The sequence below is a fragment of the Dendrobates tinctorius genome, unplaced genomic scaffold, assembly GCF_039654945.1.
Source record: "Dendrobates tinctorius isolate UK_male_01 unplaced genomic scaffold, ASM3965494v1 ptg000051l, whole genome shotgun sequence".
In the NCBI taxonomy this organism is placed as follows: domain Eukaryota; kingdom Metazoa; phylum Chordata; class Amphibia; order Anura; family Dendrobatidae; genus Dendrobates; species Dendrobates tinctorius.
Window position 1 is genome coordinate 24,474,885 of NW_027361719.1, and position 7,302 is coordinate 24,482,186.

Below are 7,302 nucleotides of genomic sequence, written 5' to 3' on the forward strand. Positions count from 1 at the left end.
TAACAGAAGAGCCCAGAAAAACTTCTAAACAGATTAAAGGTGAACTGCAAGCTCAAGGAACATCAGTGTCAGATGGATCGCACCATCCATCATTGTATGAACCAAAGTGGACTTCATGGGAGATGACCAAGGAGGACACCATTGTTGAAAAAAATCATAAAAAAGCCAGACTGGAATTTGCCAATCTACATGTTGACAAGCCACAAAGCTTTTGGGAGAATGTCCTATGGACAGACGAGACAAAAATAGAACTTTTTGGCAAGGCACATCAGCTCTATGTTCACAGATGGAAAAATGAAGCATATCAAGAAAAGAACACTGTCCCTACTGTGAAACATGGAGGAGGCTCTGTTATGTTCTGGGGCTGCTTTGCTGCATCTGGCACAGGGTTTCTAGAATCGGTGCAGGGTAATATGAAATCTCAAAACTATCCAGGGATTCTAGAGAGAAATGTGCTGCCCAGTGTCAGAAAGCTTGGTCTTAGTTGCAAGTCATGGGTCTTGCAACAGGATAATGACCCCAAACACAGCTAAAAACAACCAAGAATAAGAGGAAATCATTGGACTATTCTGAAGTGGCCTTCTATGAGCCCTGACCTAAATCCTATTGAGAATCTTTGGAAAGAGCTGAAACATGCCGTCTGGAAAAGGCAACCTTCAAACACGAAACAACTGGAGCAGTTTGCTTTTGAGGAGTAGGCCAAAATACCTGTCGAGAGTTACAGAAGTGTCATTGACATTTACAGGAATCGTTTGATTCCAGTGATTGCCTCAAAAGGTGGTGGGACAAAATATTAAGTTAAGGGTACCATCATTTCTGTCTAGGCCTATTTCATGAGTATTATTTTTTTTTTATTCTGTGGAAGCATGGTTGAAAAGCAATGTCTGAATTTAATTTGTTCATTTTCATAGATTTTTGATTTATTATTCCTTTTGTCTGATTCAAGTTATTTCTGTCACCATTGTGGGTTTTTCTGTCATTACAAGAGGGGATGGCTTTTATGCTACTTTTAATCAAAACAGTATTAGTAAGAACTCTGTGTTTTTTAGATGCACTTTTGCACCTATTTAGTTACAACAGGGTTTTTGCTCATTTTGTTTCTTGTAGTTTTTGTACGTTTTATGGCCGATGTGAACATGCGTTTATGTGCTGCATGTATACTGTCACGATTCATTTTTGGATCTGAGTCAAATCTAGGATTCTCATATATAAACTTTTTTCCTTTCAGGCCATCGGGGGTTAACATCAGTTTTCCCCCCGGTGGCCGCTGGTGTAAATACATGGCTGGTCAATTTGCTGATGCAGGTGGTGACCACCCCCATCTTCCTTTAAATGGTCACCTGATGCTTCAGGTAACTGTTGGTGATACACTTCCTCTTTGGAGACCAACCGTGCTGGAGTCAGGAGCTGGCTGGGTGCAGTGGTGCTTCAGCTGGATTCTGAGATCTGGTGCCTAACTCTGCTGTGCGGTGCATTGCAGCAGACAAAGCTAAGTGTTGTTTGTCTTACCTAATTTGTATATCTTCCCTTGGTGCTATATTAGTGCAGTGGTGGGACCGGTGTCCGCACTTAACATTTCCCTATTGAGGGATAGGTGCAGGGCAAGTGAGGGATAAGGTATCCTGCTCGGCGACGGTTTGAAAGAAGCCGTATAGGGATGTCAAGATAGACCAGGGCACAGCCTCCGGAGAGTGCATGAGGTGTCCATTTCTCTGTTCCCTATCGCAGGGCCCATTGTTAGGAGTGGCAGAAGGCACTAAATAAAAAATATAAATAAAGTGCGTTCGCCACTCGAGGTCCACCATGCAGTAGCTGAAAAAACCGCTGCTAGGTGGAGGCAGAGCAATCAGGTGGTAGTGTGCACAGGGTTCGATATCACCCAAGTGCACTTAAGCAATCTCTGCTGAATACACAGAGCTACTATTATAAATGATAACTATAGCAACGCTGAGCCTGTTAAAGACACAGGGACTCAGTGGCACACTAGCGGTAAGTGGTCACCGGAGTAGTTATAATTGACGGCACTACATCCGTCTGGACCTACCGCAAATACTAGTGTGAACAGCGTTGCAACCACGAACGCACACTAAAGCCGCTACAGCAGCGCGGCGTGGAGAATGCCGCAGGATACCACCGCAGAAAACGCAAGCGCGATGTAGACGCTAGCAGGTGTGCTTGTGGAGCAATGGCGCGCTGGCGCTAATACTGGCTATAACTCTTTCCCTCACACAATCGTAATATCATAGGGATGGGGTTTCAAATGAGTCATTCACCAGATCATGCATCCATCAACAAACACACAACAGCAAGTATGACTATACTTGCGCATGGCGGAACAGCCATGCACACTTTTTATAGCAAATGGGACCTTCCGGAAGTCTCCAGAACTCCGAGCAGAACCAATGGAATTAGGAGCAGGACCTGAGCACCTGACTCCCGAACACCAATGACAGCTCGTTTCACGAGCATGCTCAGAAGACGGAAAGAAGGACTTAGCCTCCAGAGAGAGTTGCTGCAAGTCAACCTGCTCTGCAATATCTTCTGCAGTAGACAATGAGCAGGAGACTGCAGAACGTGAGGGTCTAGATTTCTGCATAGTGAGGGCAGAAATCTGACTCCTAACACCCACCATTGTCATTGCGTCCCTGGTGTTCCCTTATTTGTCTTGCTGTTTAGTGACCGACCGATTGTGAGGTCGCATCACACAGGGCCAGTCACCTCATGACATATACCAACTCAAGGCAAGCTCAATTTTTGTATTTTTTTTTCTGTGTATTTTTGCATTCTGTAAAAGCTGGGGTGTGGCCTCCCTTTCCTGAGCTGGAAACTACATTTAAAAGCTTCCCCAGACTGGTGTCTACTCTTTGGGACCCGGTCCACTTGTCTGCCCTTATTCATACACTGAGGTCAACTTTGACACATGGTAAAGTTTTTAATATTAGACAGTGTAAGACCATCCCGATCAGAGTCACCTTGTCAATGGTGAGATGGCTTTTATGTTATTTATGTTATTTTTTTAATCAAAAACAGTATTACTAAGAACTCTGTGTTATTTAGATGCACTTTTGCTTTTTACTTATTTAGTTACAGCAGGGTTTTTTGCTCATTTTGTTTACTGTAGTTTTTGTACATTTATTTAGTCTGTGTGTATGCATATGCAAATGTTCTAAAGTTGTAAATATCATTATTATCTCATAATGTAAAACCAGAAATTTATGTTCACTGGAAATAGCCCAGTGAAGGGAACAGATCTCTAGAAGGCATTATTTGTCTATTTTATATCATAGAAATAAATCCTGTACTGTGAATAATAAGATGAAAGCGCAAAACAGACAACATATAGATTACATAAGATATGGAAATAACATGAAATGGGATGGCTTGCAGTTGTAATATGATGGGGGTAACATGAGCCATGTTTTACCACATCTGACTATAGACTTATGGCTGACAATGTAGTCTTATATGATGGGTCATCTCACCCGAATGACGAGTGAATTTGTTCAAAAACTATTGCCAAACATAAAATCAGCACTAATATGGCACATTCAGATTCATCATCGGAAACACTAGCAATATTTTATAAAATCGGAAACAGTCGGTAAAAAGTGCAGGAAAATATTTACGTTGTTACTAAAGTATTTTGAGCACTTTGGCTATGATAATAGTGGTGTATAATGAGAGTGGAATACGTGTTTGAGGGTAGGGGATTGGCAGAGCTCAGAGGAGTGGCTCGCTTGTAAACTTTTTTTTTCTAATCTTGTGTGCACAATGTAGCTAGCCGCAATCAGGGTGCAGGAAACATCCTCAATGTCCTGATACAATGACTTGTCATTGGCTGTTGAAATCACATGTACCTCTCAATATAGAGAGTGGACATCTTGTTTTAGCACCATTTTGCCAATGTAAGGCTAGTTTTACACTTGCTTTTTTTTGCAGCGCGTTTTTCCCGCAAAAAAACGCATTGAAAAACGCATACAAAAGCATACAACTGCTGCGTTTTTTTCAAGCATTTTTATGAGCATGCATGAAAAAACGCAGCGTTTTTATGCGTTTGTATGCGTTTTTACCGCGTTTACGTTTTTTTCCAACATTAGGTGGCCCCTCACACTAACCCAAACCATGACTTACCCTGACCCTAACCCTTAACCAACCATACTTAACCCTAACCCTGACCCTAACCCTAACCCTAACCCTTAACCAAACCATACTTAACCCTAACCCTAACCCTGACCCTAACCCTAACCCTAACCCTGACCCTAACCCTTAACCAAACCATACTTAACCCTAACCCTAACCCTGACCCTAACCCTAACCCTAACCCTGACCCTAAAACTTAACCAAACCATACTTAACCCTAACCCTAACCCTGACCCTAACCCTAACCCTAACCCTAACCCTGACCCTGACCCTAACCCTAACCCTAACCCTGACCCTAACCCTTAACCAAACCATACTTAACCCTAACCCTGACCCTAACCCTGACCCTAACCCTAACCCTAACTCTGACCCTAACCCTTAACCAAACCATACTTAACCCTAACCCTGACCCTAACCCTTAACCAAACCATACTTAACCCTAACCCTGACCCTAACCCTAACCCTAACCCTGACCCTAACCCTAACCCTAAACCCCCTTAACTAACCCTAACTCTAACCCAAACCCCTAAATTCCATGGTTAACAAAAAAAAAACGCATGTGCAAAAAAACGCATACATAAGCATGCCAATACGCACATATGTGCACCCATAGACTTATATTGTGTGTCTTGCTGTAAAAAAACGCATTGCGCGCGCATGCGTTTTTTTGAGGCAAATCTGACGCACAAAAAATGCAACAAGTTGCATTTTGTGCGCCCGAGCGCATACTGCAAAAAAACGCATGCGCGGTAAAACGCGTACAAACGCATGTGTATGCGCACATAAGCGCATCCCATGCAAAGTATAGGAAAAAAAAACGCATGCGCTATTTAGCGCTAAATTACCGCGAAAAAAAACGCAAATGTGAAACCAGCCTAAGCGCAGAGAGGCTGCTCGTGATGCTTTGACTGTTTGTTACATTTTAGCTAGGCAGTTGTAGCTTAGTCAGTTTAGATAACTAGTGTCCTGTCTGACAGTGAGCACAGTTTTTATTTTTTTTTTGTGCCATTACTGAGATCCACAGACTAAGACAGCAGGGCATATTTCATAGAAGTGTTTTGTGCACTGCTTCTATTGTGCACCATGCACGAGTAGACCTTTCTAAATCTTATTTTTCACTTACTAAATGTGATACAGCAAGGCATATGTCACCTTGTCATTTAGTAGTGTGGTGACATTGTTCTGTGATTTGAGCTGTTAGCCAGGAAAAAAATCATTATTTTGGCAGTTGCTACTGTGATTCAGCAGGCCATATCTCACCTTATTTAGTGGTGGTGAAATTCAACAGTGTGCAGAGCTCATGCAGATAAAAAAAAAAAAAAAAATTTCGGTTGCTAAATGTGATACAACCTGCCACATAATTCTGTGGCAGTGAAATTTAAGGTGTCTGCAGAGCTCATGCAAATTAAAACAAACTTTTTTTTCTCTGATACAAACATGAAGCAGTAGGCTAGATCTGAGTTTGAAATTGTTTTGAGCATATATTCGATTGTATACAGGCCTCATCCATAAAAATAATTTCTGTTAGTAGCATTATACAGTAGGCTAGATGTCTTTTTTGGGTGCTGATATTGTTCTCCATACAGGGGTACACATGATAAAATCAAAATCTGTTGTTACTACCATGCTCCAAAAATTTAGCCACATTTGAGGTTGTCATTTTTCGTGCTCAGATTCTGCTGTATCCAAGGCTCGTATACAGTAACAGTATTTTTTTATGTTACTACCGTGCTACATAAAGCAGGCCACATTTTATCTTTTATTTGGGGCTAGAATTTATTTTTTATGCTTTGCTTATATAGCGCTATTTTATTCCACAATGCTTTACATACATGACCATTACTGTCCCCAATGGGGCTCACAATCTAAATTACCAGTATGTCTTTGGGTCTGTTTATGCCTGGTACTCCAGTTGCCTCCCACACTCCAAACTCGGGCAGAACATACACATTCTATGCAGATGTTGTCCTTGGTGGGATTTGAACCTAGGATCCCAGAACTGCAACTGTGCTGCCCTATTGTAGTATTTTGCTGGTATTGTGCTCAAGCCAAGAGTCCACATTTTACAAAATAAATTCTTAGTTTTAATAGTGTAGTCCTTAAACTATGCCACATTTAAGCATTGGACAGGGCTTGGAGCAGTACCATATACACTTGAGTATAAGCTGACCAGAGTATAAGCCGAGGCATCAAAATTTACCACAAAAAACTGGGAAAAGTTATTGACTCGAGTATAAACCTGGTACGCATTGTCCCCTCATCCCCATCTTGGTATGCATTGTCCCCTCATCCCCATCCTGGTATGCATGACCCCTTCCTTTATCCTGGTATGATTGGCCCATATCAAAAACCATAAAAAAATTCACCATTATTCTTACCTTCCTGAGCTCCCTCGCAGGGTCTTGTTCTGGTGACAGCAGCTGCTTTATGCTTGTAACCAGCGCATGGCAGGGACATCATGTGCTGTTCACAAGCAGAACACAGCTGCAGGAATACTCACCGCTCCCCATGCCGGAACTATGTGCGTGGAGAGCAGTGAATATTCATTGCTATTTAGTAGTGCGCAGTGTCAGCTGCCGGGCAGTCACATGTGCTGCTACTTAAGAGAGATGAATAATCACCTTTCTGCGTGCCCATGGGAGTGGAGAGAGGTGAATATTCATTTCTCTTAAGTAATGGGCACACATGACAGCCTGGCTGCTGCAGCTGACACTGCACGCTCTTAGGCTACTTTCACACATCAGGTTTTCGGCGTCAGGCGCGATCCGGCGTCGTGCCGGAGCGCCGGATCCGGCAAATATTTCGTAAAACCGGATGTGACGGATCCGTTTTTCTGCCGGATCCGTCTTGTTCTTCACAGACAAAACCGGATCCGTCTCATCCGGTTCATCCGGTTTTTGTTCCGTTTTTCGACGGATTACGCCGGATCCGGTTTTTAAAATCGTCCCTTGTGGCCTTCCGAACGGGATTGGCTACTGAAAAACTATATATAGCATGTTCCTACAGCCCTTCTTTGACAGGTTGGAGAGGAGAAAGTGCAGGTTGGAGAGAAGAGCAAGTTACTGGCGAAGATGGATGTTGCGATTGGAAATATTTTGAAGAATTTGGCGGATTTTACAGCGGAGGCGAATCGTTTGAGGGTGATTGTTCTGGAGAAGGAGA